The following is a 12,990-nucleotide window of genomic DNA, read 5'->3' on the forward strand; positions in this document are numbered from 1 at the left end:
CCCTTCCGTTTGGTGCAATTTGGCTCATTCAGATACATTTTGCAAACAGTCAATCCCTGATGCAAAACAACTTCATTAAAATTGAAGAAAGTCTACAAAAATGGAAAATCTACAACGACAAAAAACACCCGAAACACACCACTGTCTGTACATGTACTTAACCCATTTTATAATCTGTTCCTTCAGTGTGCTCTCAAAAATTGAAAAATGAATACTAGAACACATTTGCTCATAAGTGGTTAGAAGAGCATGAAAAGAAAAGAAGAAAAGAAAAAAAAACTAGAGAAAAAAGCTGCAGCCTTTTCGATAGTGGAATGATTTATGACGTACACAGGAAATTCAAGGCCCATTAGAGCTTCCCAAGTTGGAATTTTTAACCTTAGAAATTTTTAGCCTGGAGCGGGCCGAATAACGGTTACTATGGTTTAACAATACTGTGATTATTGCTGAAAGCATTAACTTGCGAGAAAGGGTTGGGGGGTTAGAAAACCCGTGCCTGTGCACAATACGGACAAAATATGAAAGCATCATGATTTATGACATTAATTACAAATTGAAGTGCTTGGTGCATTATATCAGAAGCTGCAAAGGGGGGGGGGGGGGGAGGGAGGAAAAGCAAATTCGATAGAAAATAATAAAATTAAGACAGAATGATTGACTTGTTTTTGCCGTTAGTTTTGTGAGTGAGATGTTCATTGCCACAAATATGCACACAAAAAAGGTGTCACTGACTATTATTCAGTTTGCTATGGGCTCTGTGCGAGAACAAGAGAGGGCGCTTTGCTTACCACTTGCGAGAGTCCGGTGGACAGGACACACCGCGTGCGCGTACTGGTTCGCACGCGTATATACCGCGAAGTACGCACGACCAATGTTATTCTGAATACACACAAAGCAATGGCGTCTTTCGGGTGAGCGTCAAGCGTCATTATCAGTGCGTTTGAATTTCTCCCCCACTCCAGTGGTCTCCCCCAACTCTCCCTTCCTTACCGTTGAGGGGGTACTTGTGCACGGAGCCAAAGACCTTGCAACATTTGAAAATTGGATGTTGTGGTTCGGTGTCGCCAACTTAGTTTCAGCAAACTGTTCTCTTCTGTACTGAATGATTTTGAGTGCTGACACACATTTACAAAGATGCTTTAAATGTGATGCGATCAAGCTATGCGAGTCATTTGTCGGGAATTTTCATTTGGAGATACAGGCCAAAATAGGGCCACTTCATCAAATCACTTCATCACATCTCTTGGTGTTCCGACTTCCATAATTTTTAAACTAAAGATGGTATCAGCATGCGGTTTTCAAAGCAGTAATGCTGAGATTGTGCTCTTTTCAAATCTGTAATAATTTTTTTTTTTGACCAGGGTCGACAAACGACTCATTTAGCTTGATCGCCTCACAAATGTTTGGGTCGCCTTTCTGTTGCCTATAAAATACCCGGTACATACATGTACATATAACCTCACAGGAGACATGGTCTACACGATTACTTGAAGTGGCTGGACAAAAATACACCAGGAAAAAACACATTGTTTTTCAGATTTCAGGATTCCAACAAATATAGTAATGTACATATGGAAAGTTACCGGTATTTGACTTAAACCCTAACAGAACTCAACCCATCAAACCCCAACGGCATGTTTTGTTGGAATCTGTCAGGATGGGCACAGTACCCCTAAACTGAGAGTCTTTTACATTGGGTTAGCACACCTCCAGAATCAAAGTCAGAAATACGTGTAGTTTCCCATATGGTGTTGGAATGTGTCAGGATGGGTATGGTTCCTAGTAAATCATGGTTTTGAATGATTTCCTCATCAGTCCAAAGAACAGGAGAGGCACAGAAATAAACAACGTGTACATGTACTACAAGGTTTGAAAACACATAACTACTCTCCATTACTGCCCCTTGCCTTCCCTGACCTCGAAAGTAATCTAATTTAATGGAGGGGAAAAATAAAATTAACTTGACCACTCGCTAGACTAAAAAAAGCAGTACGACGCATGGAGTGGGAATTTCTCCGAAAACGCATCAGAGCGCCGCGACGCATGAAGAAATCGATTGGAATTGCTCGTCTGGTCTTCAGCATCATCTCAAACAAAGGGCCTTACATGTAAAAGCAGCAGGCCCCCTATTGGTTCAATTTGCAATCGTTCCGAGTGCGGAACAGTATGCATAGATACGGATACCGATCAAGGCCAGTGGACCTGGCTACAGAAACGTAATTGAGGGGACCAGTTAATTGACTTACATACGTTTATATGGAGTGGAAACTGATAGGGACGGGCTGACCAAACGTGACGCACGGACGGGTTCTACGCATGTACGTTTTTGTACACTCTGCCGGACATGTACAGACAGGCCTGGCCGGCGGTCCCATCACGCAGCGCAAATGTATTGGCGAGACCTGGGGATCTGGGGGTTCGATGACGTGATGCGTGTTCAATCAAGTATGATTGCACATGTGCAGGTCGCCTTCAGCGAGCTTTTGATTTGTAATTTCTTCTTGATCGTTCCGTCTCCGGTGTTCACCACAAAAAATACAAAAAAACAAAATTGAAATACACCCGTGAGATATTTTTGAGGTTTGGCTCCTTGCATTTTGAAAACCTTTTAAAAACGAAACAAAACAGAAACAAACTAGAGCAGATATGCATAATTACCCCAAACCTCTTAATATTTAGGGCATTTACCGGTGGCTGGATAAATCGACCTATAACGGATGACGTCTGTTAATGGGAAACAACCATTATTTCAGTACTTTCAAGGAGAAAAAAATAAATAAATGGGGTCTGAGAGTCAATTTGTTGAGGATTTCAAAGAAGGTCAATGGCTATCATCCATACTTTACTACTCAAGACGATAAAACACGCCGACGTTTATTGCCAAAGGATTTAGTGAAGTGCAATTACGGATGGGGGGGGGGGGGGGGAATTTACGTTGTATGCAGTGCGTCATTAAAATATTTATAGAATTTCCGTGCGAGTGCAACGCCCATGCAACCCAGCGATTGCCCAATGAGACCATCATTTGAATGCATGCCCCTCCAAGTTCTAGTGTACTTGCAGAACTGGAATACATATTCTTCTCTTTCAGTCCTTTTGGGGTTTTTTTTTTGGGGGGGGTGCCTTTTTTTCATTCGATATACATTATGTAATGTGCATGCATAAGTTTATTCAGTTTTAGTGATTGGGTTTTTCTCCCCTTGATCTACATGTATTTTGTAACTGGCATAATTTTTCATGAGCGCTGAACATGTACATGTACATCCAGTGCTCTTTGACAGTTGCTGGGACTCGAACCCACAACCTCCTGCTTACTAGTGCAGATGTCTTAACCACTTGACCACCAAGCTTGCTGGGGGGGGGGGTGTTACGGAGGGGGGGGGGGCTGCTTGCTAGTTTGAATCTAGTGGGCAGGCCGTCACCGCGTTACTAGGAAGTTTTTTATTGTTGTGGAATTTGGACTGAGTTATGGGGATTTCTGCTGTCCTCATAGCGCCTTCGGTCCCCATAATACCATGGGACAAGACTTGTACAGTCCCCACAGCTACGGAACAAGAATGTGAACACAGGCATGTGTCCATGTATAGCAGCACTAACTTTAAACACTGCATACACGTTCATGTACATAAAAAATAATACATTTACATGTATATCCAATTCTAAAATACAACGATATAAATAACAAATTTGTAAATCTGGGGAAAAGGATTCCATATTCCTGTTTTTTTTCTATAACTTAATCCTTACGAAATTGCAGAATGAAGGGTCAAATCAATGCATAAATTAAACCAGTGTCAATTTCAATTTACATGTAAATAGGTTACAACGGGTTCACAACCGTGGCTTCCTTGCCACTCGTGATAAAAAAAAAAAAAAAAAATAGAGAGAATCCCTGACTTTGCCCCCATTTCCTGGGATATATTTTATATCTCCACGGATATACACTCAGTGTATGTAGGGATCCAGTCCTCTCATCATTCCTGCAAACTAACGGATTTTGTTTGGTGAAGACAGGCAATTATGGGCAGGATTTCACCGAGGCAGGCTACTCCACTATAGTCTGATCCCCGACAGATAATGATGTTTACCCAGGCTCAAGGAGACGCGGGCAACAAGACTTTCGACGGCCTCGGCATGACGAGTGCATGCATTCCGTGCCGGAAGGCCCAAGAACATGAATCAATGTGTGTTATATCTATTCCGTCATCTGCTATCAATTTTCCTGCCCATTCGCCTTAATGCAAAGGCCCTGGTAAACTAATCCTCGTTATTTGAATTTCATTGGCGTTATTATATAAAAACAGCCCAAAGGCAAGGTTACCCCCCCCCCCCCCCCCCAGTTTTCTGGCGCAGTGCCAGGCAGCCACGTTGGACGTTGGAAAGCCAGGGACATGCGATACGAGTTGCAACGTGATAGGGATTTCGGGGGTATTTATTTCAAGCACTGACATTGCAAAGATGAAAAACAATATCGCTGAATCCACAAAGAGAAATTAAATTAATTTGGCACTGGCTGTTGTTATCACAAGGGGGGGGGGGGGGAGACAGGAACGGGTTTGTTCAGGAACTCGTCAGGCCTGTTATAACAGATTACAACTCCTTATGCTGCACCATGGCATGCAATCTGCCCCCTCCACACAAGAAACCTAAACCTTTAAATATTTACGAGTTAATAATTAAGTGGAAAGTTTAGATGGAAATGTGAAAAGCAGTTTACAGCATGGAAGGTAGGTTATCTGAATTCCTGGTATTTGTGTCATCGATAAATTTAAGGTTCTACATTTTATATTTGTGCTGTTACTTCTGAAGTTTGTAATTTGCCATTCATGTTTCATTAAAAAAATCATACTATTTATATTTGTTGAGTAGGTTGTTACTTTACATATAATCACTCTTTGAAGAAGAATACATTGAGATGTGTTTGAAATGCAGTCACACCGGTACGCGATTTCAATAAATTTGTTGAACCAAGGAACCGTGGTCAGAGTGTTTTTGTGTGTGTTCTTTTAACGCTTTTCTTCAAATTGGTACAATGGATACAAAACTTTCACCAAATATGTCCAACATACCAGCCTATAACATATCTCATTTGCACTTGTTTTGATAATTGCTACATATTTTTAAATATTTTCTTTAATTTGGGTCCAGGCCATTCTGATTCACCTAATTTATAGAATGACAAATTTTTAGGTGAAACAAAATTATGTTGTACCGCACACATATGCAAAAAGGTCATATGCCCGTCGGTTGTACATAACCATTTTGTAATTACCACTTTCCCTTGCAAATTTCTAGCTTAATACTTTGCTCACTTGCTAGCCTACTAACTTGCTTACTTGAAACAAGCATATTTGCTCACCACCAGCCTCATCTACATGCTTTAAAAAAATCGTACAGTTTCCAAATTTACAAGTAATTTTGGCCATCTGCCCGCAATTGCTTCACAACCATTAAGCATAATAAGCAATCTTGGAGACATGGCACGCAAAAAAGTTCCTTAATTTATTATTTTTTTTGTTACAATTACGTTCTGTAGTCATGCTGTTCTGTTTGCTCGAGGCTACACGTTTTCCCTGATGATACTGTCCAGATAGCTCCATATTATATTGACAGTGGATGCGGATGACATAATTGGGTCTGTTGATGGGGGGGGGGGGGCAATCTCAGAGACTAGCGACGGAGGGGAGCTCCGTGACAATTTGAGATGTTGGAAGGCTACCAATAATGGTTAGTATTTTTTTTTCAAGACGTTTGGTTGCACTTGAGTTTTCCCGTTTTCTTTTTTATTCTTGTTTTCTTGGAAAATAATTGGTTAACTTTTAAGGCCGGGACCGGACGGGGCAGCAGGCAGCAATTCCCGTTGTATATTTCTCATCATCAATTTCCATATTTGTTTGTAAGAGTATCGATTGTAAATGATTTGATATAACTTTTGTGGCCCATTTTTTAGCTTCTGTAGTGTAAATGGAACTGGTTCAGAGCATTTTGACTAGAATTTGGAGGCCCTACAAAATTGAAACTGCTGCGGTCGGTGCGGCTGATACGCCGACTTCAAATCTTAATTTGCAGATATTCCGAAAATTACGGTACATGTATATTTGGTTTGATTGTTGTAAACCTTTACAAAAATTCAAACTCCTTTCTTGTCGAATATCTCTCTAACCTCTTCAAAACTTGCAAATTTCATATTTATTTGAAAGGTCATTCATGTTTAAGATGCAAACATCTAAACACAAAACTACCAAATTATTATGAAATACCTCTAACTCTAGATGAATAATAGTCTCAGGCATCCTGTGAAATCATGGCACCTGGTGTGCTGTCATTTTTAAGAAAAGTGGAATTTTGGTATCAATTTCCAACGATGGTCAGTTGACAATCGTTGGAAAAAGCTTATTTTTTTTCAAATACTGCCCCCAATTTATTAAATTTAGTTAGTCAACATTTTGTGTGCAATCGGTTACACATCCGTTAACGGGTGCAAGCCAGCTAATCTGGTTCCCTGACCTGACAATTCCACGGATGTCTTTATATTGCTCCATTTTGTCTAAAGTAGGGTCAGGGATCCAGACTACAAGAACAGCATTTTGTTTCTTGGGTTTTCTAGCATCTCATGAACACAAAACTTCAAACAAGTCAGTGTTACATTATTTACTATGCACTGTAAAATACAAACCCCAAATCCATCCATTTCTGAAAATTACAGCTAATGCAAATGTCGCAAGTAAATTTTATAACTGTATCACCGATTGTTTATACCTTCAACTAAAGCAAAGTTTTGCTTGACATACATGATACATATACTGGCTGTCCACAATGTCAATGTACAGCAGATGAATTTGTTGCTTTTTCCCCCAGTAAAAGGCCCCTTTTTGCACAAATCACAAAAATTTGCCCAAGTTGTGAAATTGGCACCCAAGGGCTCGGTGCAGGCATGTCGTGCCAAGCCAATGTGTTTTCCCCAGGCAGTTGGGGCTGCGTGCACATACATGTACCGGTAGATCGGGTAACAAGACCATACTCGACGGCCAAAGAACGGAACGGACGCTCGGCATTTAGATTCACCGCAGGCATACTTCAGTAATGAATGATTAACGGACGGACTCAGCTGTTACGGAGTGTCATGGAAGTGCCATATACCCTTGTTGGTAAAATGACGTGAGTAACAGGAAAAGAAAAAACAGGGTCGGCTTATGTAACGAGGTAGTTTTGAAGGGCTTAAAGAGACAGCATTGCCCTTTTGGGTCACTGATCTAGATTTTTGAAGCTTTCTTCCCCCGACCCCGCCAAAAAATACTATTAAATTACAATGTACTTTTCGTCCGCTAACTTTTATCATATCCCACAGAAATTTCCATTAATTCACACTAACCTTACCAATTCTATCAAAATCCATCCCCCCATTTTGGGGGATTTTGGCAGATAAGCCATGTGTCCTACCAGGTACATCCATCAAAATCCACCAGCACCAGTGGTGGATTTCAATGGATTTGGTCCAGAAGCATTATGCGAAGCAGAATGAGTGATGGATTTTGATGGACATGGTCTTCTACTTAGTGAAACTACATGTGAGCAGGAAGTTAGGGTTTTCATTTACAAAATGTACGTGTATCGTAGTTTTTGCAGTAACCTACATGTTCGCACGTACACGTGGTATGTAACATAGCCAGAAAATTTGTTTTGTTGTGTGTTGAACTTTTCGCAAACCTAATGAGAAATTCAGTAAGCATGACGAAAACACATCTGTGCCCAGTACATCTCCAAAGTTTAAATTTTGATTGTTGTAATTGTCATGGGTAATGATTCACAATGCAGTTCAGGTATACATGTATCAACTTTTTTCCCCATACATATTCAATAAAAAAAGTTTCACCACCCAACATTCTTAAATTTGCTACACGTAGTACATTATGACATCAGTGCATCATAATTTTATTTACACGTAAAATCAACAAGTCGTCAAAAATGTGTGCAAGACTTCAGCTGAAAAACGCAGTGACCCGGGTTCGAATCCCGCCTGGGCCAACATGTGGATTGGGTTTTCAGTCCCTACCTGATTCCTTGGGTTTCTCCCAGAATATTCTTCTAGGTGTTTTCCTCCCACCTCTAAAACTGTAAATTCTTCTCATTGTCTTCTCTCTGACGGGTTTCTTCAGGCTTGCGAGCTACAGTGCCAGTAGGGAATTTTTTTAGCAATCCTTGGTTTCATTACCAGAAACGAAGATTCATAACAATAACCTCAGCCTTGTTTCAGGGCAAAAAACTGTGGCCATAGCCTTGGCAGTGCACTCATCCGTGTGTAATCAGTTTATTCACGGCTTTTCTGGAGCCCAACATTCATACAAGTACTTAACGGTACCGGTAGCCAATGTTGATTCATATTAATTTGCCATTAACCTTCACCGCTTTTAACGTGGAGTCAATTTTAACGGTCAGGGCGCACTGAACAATCAAACCTTCCACTGTATGCACATGTACCGTATGGCAATTTAAACGAGCATGCTGATTGGTGAATGCATGTGGGTTTTTTTTTTGTTAATTGCATATTGCAGAAACAAACTAACGCATTGAAGTTCAATATCCTCTCTACTACATGTAAGCCTTTGTTTTGTTTTTATGGCAACTCCGCGAACATATGCCATCGCGCAAACTGTTGCGAGTCAGACAAAGTAAGCCTACTAAAAGGGCACCAAGGCCATGTTTCATGGAGTACAGCAGCCTGTAAACGTCAAGCAGGGGAAAAAAATGGCATTTGTTTTTACTTTTATTTAGTTTAACTGAGCTAAATATATCTCTTATTTTTGTTAGAAGTTAGAAGCAGCATACAAACATTGTTCAGTTCAGTTCAGTTCATTTATTTTCCACTTATTCACTTCATTGGAAATAACAGAACATGTATCGGGTACATGTCATTATCAAACTTTGATTAAACAAGTGGAGGAGGTGAGGTCTCCAAAGAAAAACAGAGCTTGTAAAACGGAGATCCCCTTAAATTGTACATAAAGCTTAGGTGTAACATTTTGATTATTATTATTTTTTTTTGGCAACCCATTACTCGGCATGATATGGGTCAAATTTTATTCTTCAATTTTTACCGAAAACAAAGAGACTTTGCTAACTATAGCAGCAATTGTGCCATCAACAATTGTACATGTACATGTATACATGCATTTCACTGGCCAGCAAGACACTTCATGCAAAGAGTTCCTGCGTTCCCAACGAAAAGCACTGAAACACTGAAGTGCAGAATTCCATGGTTGGAACAGCAATGTAATTGGGCCCAGGGTTGTATATTCTAAAGGCCTGGTAAACACTTTTGTAGTAAATTGAAATTACTTTTTAAATGCTGCCCCTGGAGCAGGTTAGTCAAAATAAAAGGAATCTGCCTGTGCTTCTATGCAAGTTCAGGACTTGAAAAACCTTGAAAATAAAATACAGGCTCGTAAAATACCATGCGCCAGGCCCAGGGGCCTAGTAGGGAAAATATTTCTGCACTAGTACACTTTCCCAAGCAACCACCATAGCTCGCTTAATATCCCCCAAACCACCGCCACAGTTCGCTAGCTAGGCCCCCCCCCCTTTCCCAGTCGAGGGCACCGAACTCATAATTCATTATTAATCGCTTTGGATTACCATGGAATGGAGTTCTTAAAGTAATCAAAAAGCAGACAAGAGGTTGTATCCACACAAAAAAAAAGACAGGCAATTTTTCAAGTCTGGAGTGGGGGTCCCTTACCACCGGGAGGATTTAATAAAACGAGATGGACGAGGCGCAGGATGACTTGGAGGCGATGGCAGGATTAACGTCATGAATTATACAAAGAAGGGAAGGATGAGGGTACAATATGGAGAGTAAGAGATGCAAGACTAGGGTCGACAGGATGATGGATGCTCAGCCCTCCACCAGGCAATGAAAGGTGCCACACGCTGGTGGTTTGGACCCGAGTAGTCCAACCTTTTTTGACGGAACCACAGTGGTTGAATGTGTGGGCTGCCCGGGTTTCATTATTTAGCGCGGTCATTGCATCTGAGTACAGCGCACTAGTCTAATTACAGAGCACTATCACCAAACAGGCGCAAGAACTAGCAAATCTAGTTATGTACTCTGAGGATGTGATGGCATGGAACAGGATCGCAGCAAAATTGGAAAGTTGATTGCAAAACATCGACTTGGGACATTAATCCTATTAAATCTTTGCCTGAGAAGCTTCCCCAAATCAGCCTTAATCCCACAATGTGCAGTAATATTCTCTAATGCATTCCTCATTTTTGTACTTCTATCAATCAAAATCTATCAAAATCCTGCAAAACCTGCTTGAAGAATTTGATGGACCCTGGTTACAAGTAGTTCGAGTTAAAACAAAAAAAGTAACTCTACAAATGACACAGAACAAAGTTGGCATAGCAAGGACCAAGTTACAACACATTTTCCCAAATCTTCCAAAATCCATCAATGTGCAGAGAGACCCAAAACCCCATTCTCTGCACTTCAATTTGCAATTGGGCATCAAGTCCCATGGAAAGCAGCGATAGCTGGGCTCTGCCTAATGCCTCATTCAATCCTACAAAATCCTCCACGGTGCAGGAACTCAATGGCACACTCTTTGTACCTAGGTACCAAGTTTCAAGGTGAATCAAGCCCCATGTGAAGTAATAGAGGCTGGGCTCTACCTTCCTCAATCCTACAAAATCCTCCCCTGTGTATGACACCAATGGCACACTCTTTGTACCTACCAAGTTTCAAGGTGAATCAAGCCCCATGTGAAGTAATAGAGGCTGGGCCTCTACCGGTACCTTCCTCAATCCTACAAAATCCTTCACTGTGTATGACACCAATGGCACACTCTTTGTACATGTACCTTCCAAGTTTCAAGGTGAATCAAGCCCCATGTAAAGTAATAGAGGCTGGGCTCTACCAGTACCTTCCTCAATCCTACAAAATTTTCCAAAACTCAATGGATTTTGAAGGGATCTGTGGGGGGGGGGGGGGTCGGTCTTGGTTAATGACCATCAATGAATATTTTCTTACCTTGTTGTCCACTCGGTTCTTATAGGGCCAGTCTCCCGGTGTAACAAATGGGGCCTGCAAAGTGACGAAAGATAAAAGTAAAAAGCAAGGTTAAATACATGAAGGACTGCACTCTTGTTACTGCACTACCTGGGTTTTTCAGCCAATCAAGGCACATCGAAGTGCAGCTTGTATTTTATTAGTACAGGTGGAGAGGGGGAATAGGCAAACAAGAGTCGAGGGGCCGTTGTTGACATAATTAGATCTTGTGTTAAAAAAGGCTGAAAGGCAAGTGAAGCACGGGGGCAAGTGACACTGGGATGTATGTGTACGTTTTTCCTTTTATTTCCACAGCTTCTTTTATATGCAGACCACTGCACGCAGGTCAGCCTCACTGCTCTGTACCATACAGCTCAACATGGCAACCATCGTACATTAACTCTGGAACTTATTCGGGTGAGAATGCCATGCAGTCATTGTAATACACACAGTCCTAAATTCCTGTGTATTTACTAATCAGAGTCAGATTCTGTTGGGAACTGGAAAATAACGCCAAGTTGGTCTCTGTTGGATCCAGCAGGAAACAGAAAAATAAGGCACAGTTGAATTCTGTTGGATTGAGCATGCCAGTCATTTTATGTTATCGGGTGCCCAACAACTTGGCAAGTTGGATTGTGTGGGACTGTGTTGGGTTGAGCAGGAAATGCATATGAGTAACCGTAGGACTCTGTTGGATTGAGCAGGGTAGTCCTGGGGAACTACTAAGGGTAAGGGTTAGTAGTGCAGGATAACTTCTTGTTCTATCCACAATACCTTTATTGAGTCCTCGTGTGATATTTTCTATCTGACAATATCTCTAGAAATGTATTGTACTTATGACTACATGTACCTTTATGGAATTTCTGTTAACCCTAACCAACCCAACTCCATCAAAATCCACCCCCCTCCACCCCCCATTTTGGTGGATTTGGGGGGACTTGGTCCAGGAGGCCTGGCGTGACTAAATATTGGTGGAGTATGATGGACTTGGGCCTTATGGCCTGAAGCAGTGCTAGGGGTATCCGATTGATTTTGCCTAGCTTACTGTACTGCTATTGTGTTCAAGCCATGTGTAGCAAGTCCATGAATGTCAACCAGTGCGTCAGTGGTGGATTCCATTATGTCATGTACAGTTTTGTATTGGACGCACAGTGATTGATGGCATTTGATGGACTTGGTCCAGTTCCTAGTAAAAGACGCTAGGGAGTTAGAGTTAAGCAACATAAAGTACTGCATTACAAGACTGCTCGCCAGGAAAGCGGGGAAGGGGGGAATTCTTTCTTGTGATTCCTTATAAACTGATCAACTATTCATGCGCATCAAGGTTGGGGTGAGGTGCTGACCTCAACAAGCCTTTCCCATCCCCCACCCCAACTCCCCGTCCAACCCCTACTCAATCCCCCTAACAAGCTGCCATAAATTGATAAAAATTAATGACAATCTGGAGGCTCTTTGATACACCTCAACAACCACATGTATGAGGGGGGAAAAAAAGGAAAACACTTTCGAAAAATGTGCAATCTCAGCGCACAATGAACTCCGGACTCTGGCACGAGAGGTGTGCACTCCAGGCGCGACATTTCTCACAATATGGCAAAAACCGAGAGAGAGAGAGAGAGAGTGGGTGTGCGGCAAATGAACCAACTAATTAAAAAGTCTAAGTCTATAAACTGCACTCCTGGTAAAGTAATTAATAAAATGTTGCCACACTGGCAGGAGTAGGGGGGGGGTGTTTCTGTCGAAAACACAGATTTCGATTCGGACTACCGAGCGATGCTCAAGTGAACAGTACACATTACAGAGAACTCGGAGGTGGCGGACAATGTTCATTATGCGACATCATCTGTTCGTGTTAATAATGAGACCATCTGGTTTTAAAACAAAGAACATGAGCTGCACGTGCATGGGCGCCGTGTTTATTAATCCCTGGAATGCTGAACAAA

The 12,990-nt window shown here is 41.5% G+C and overlaps 1 protein-coding gene across 1 annotated transcript in view; it reads right to left on the minus strand.

Moving 5' to 3' along the window:
* Nucleotides 1-11,102, minus strand: part of LOC119720599 — a 41,051-nt gene extending 29,949 nt beyond the window's left edge. The window contains exon 1 of the mRNA XM_038190330.1: nt 11,030-11,102. The gene's annotated coding sequence lies outside the window, so the exon portion shown is untranslated. The remainder of the gene's footprint in view (nt 1-11,029) is intronic.
* Nucleotides 11,103-12,990: the final 1,888 nt, after the last annotated feature.

The sequence above is a fragment of the Patiria miniata genome, unplaced genomic scaffold (assembly GCF_015706575.1).
Source record: "Patiria miniata isolate m_02_andy unplaced genomic scaffold, ASM1570657v1 HiC_scaffold_9, whole genome shotgun sequence".
Lineage (NCBI taxonomy): Eukaryota > Metazoa > Echinodermata > Asteroidea > Valvatida > Asterinidae > Patiria > Patiria miniata.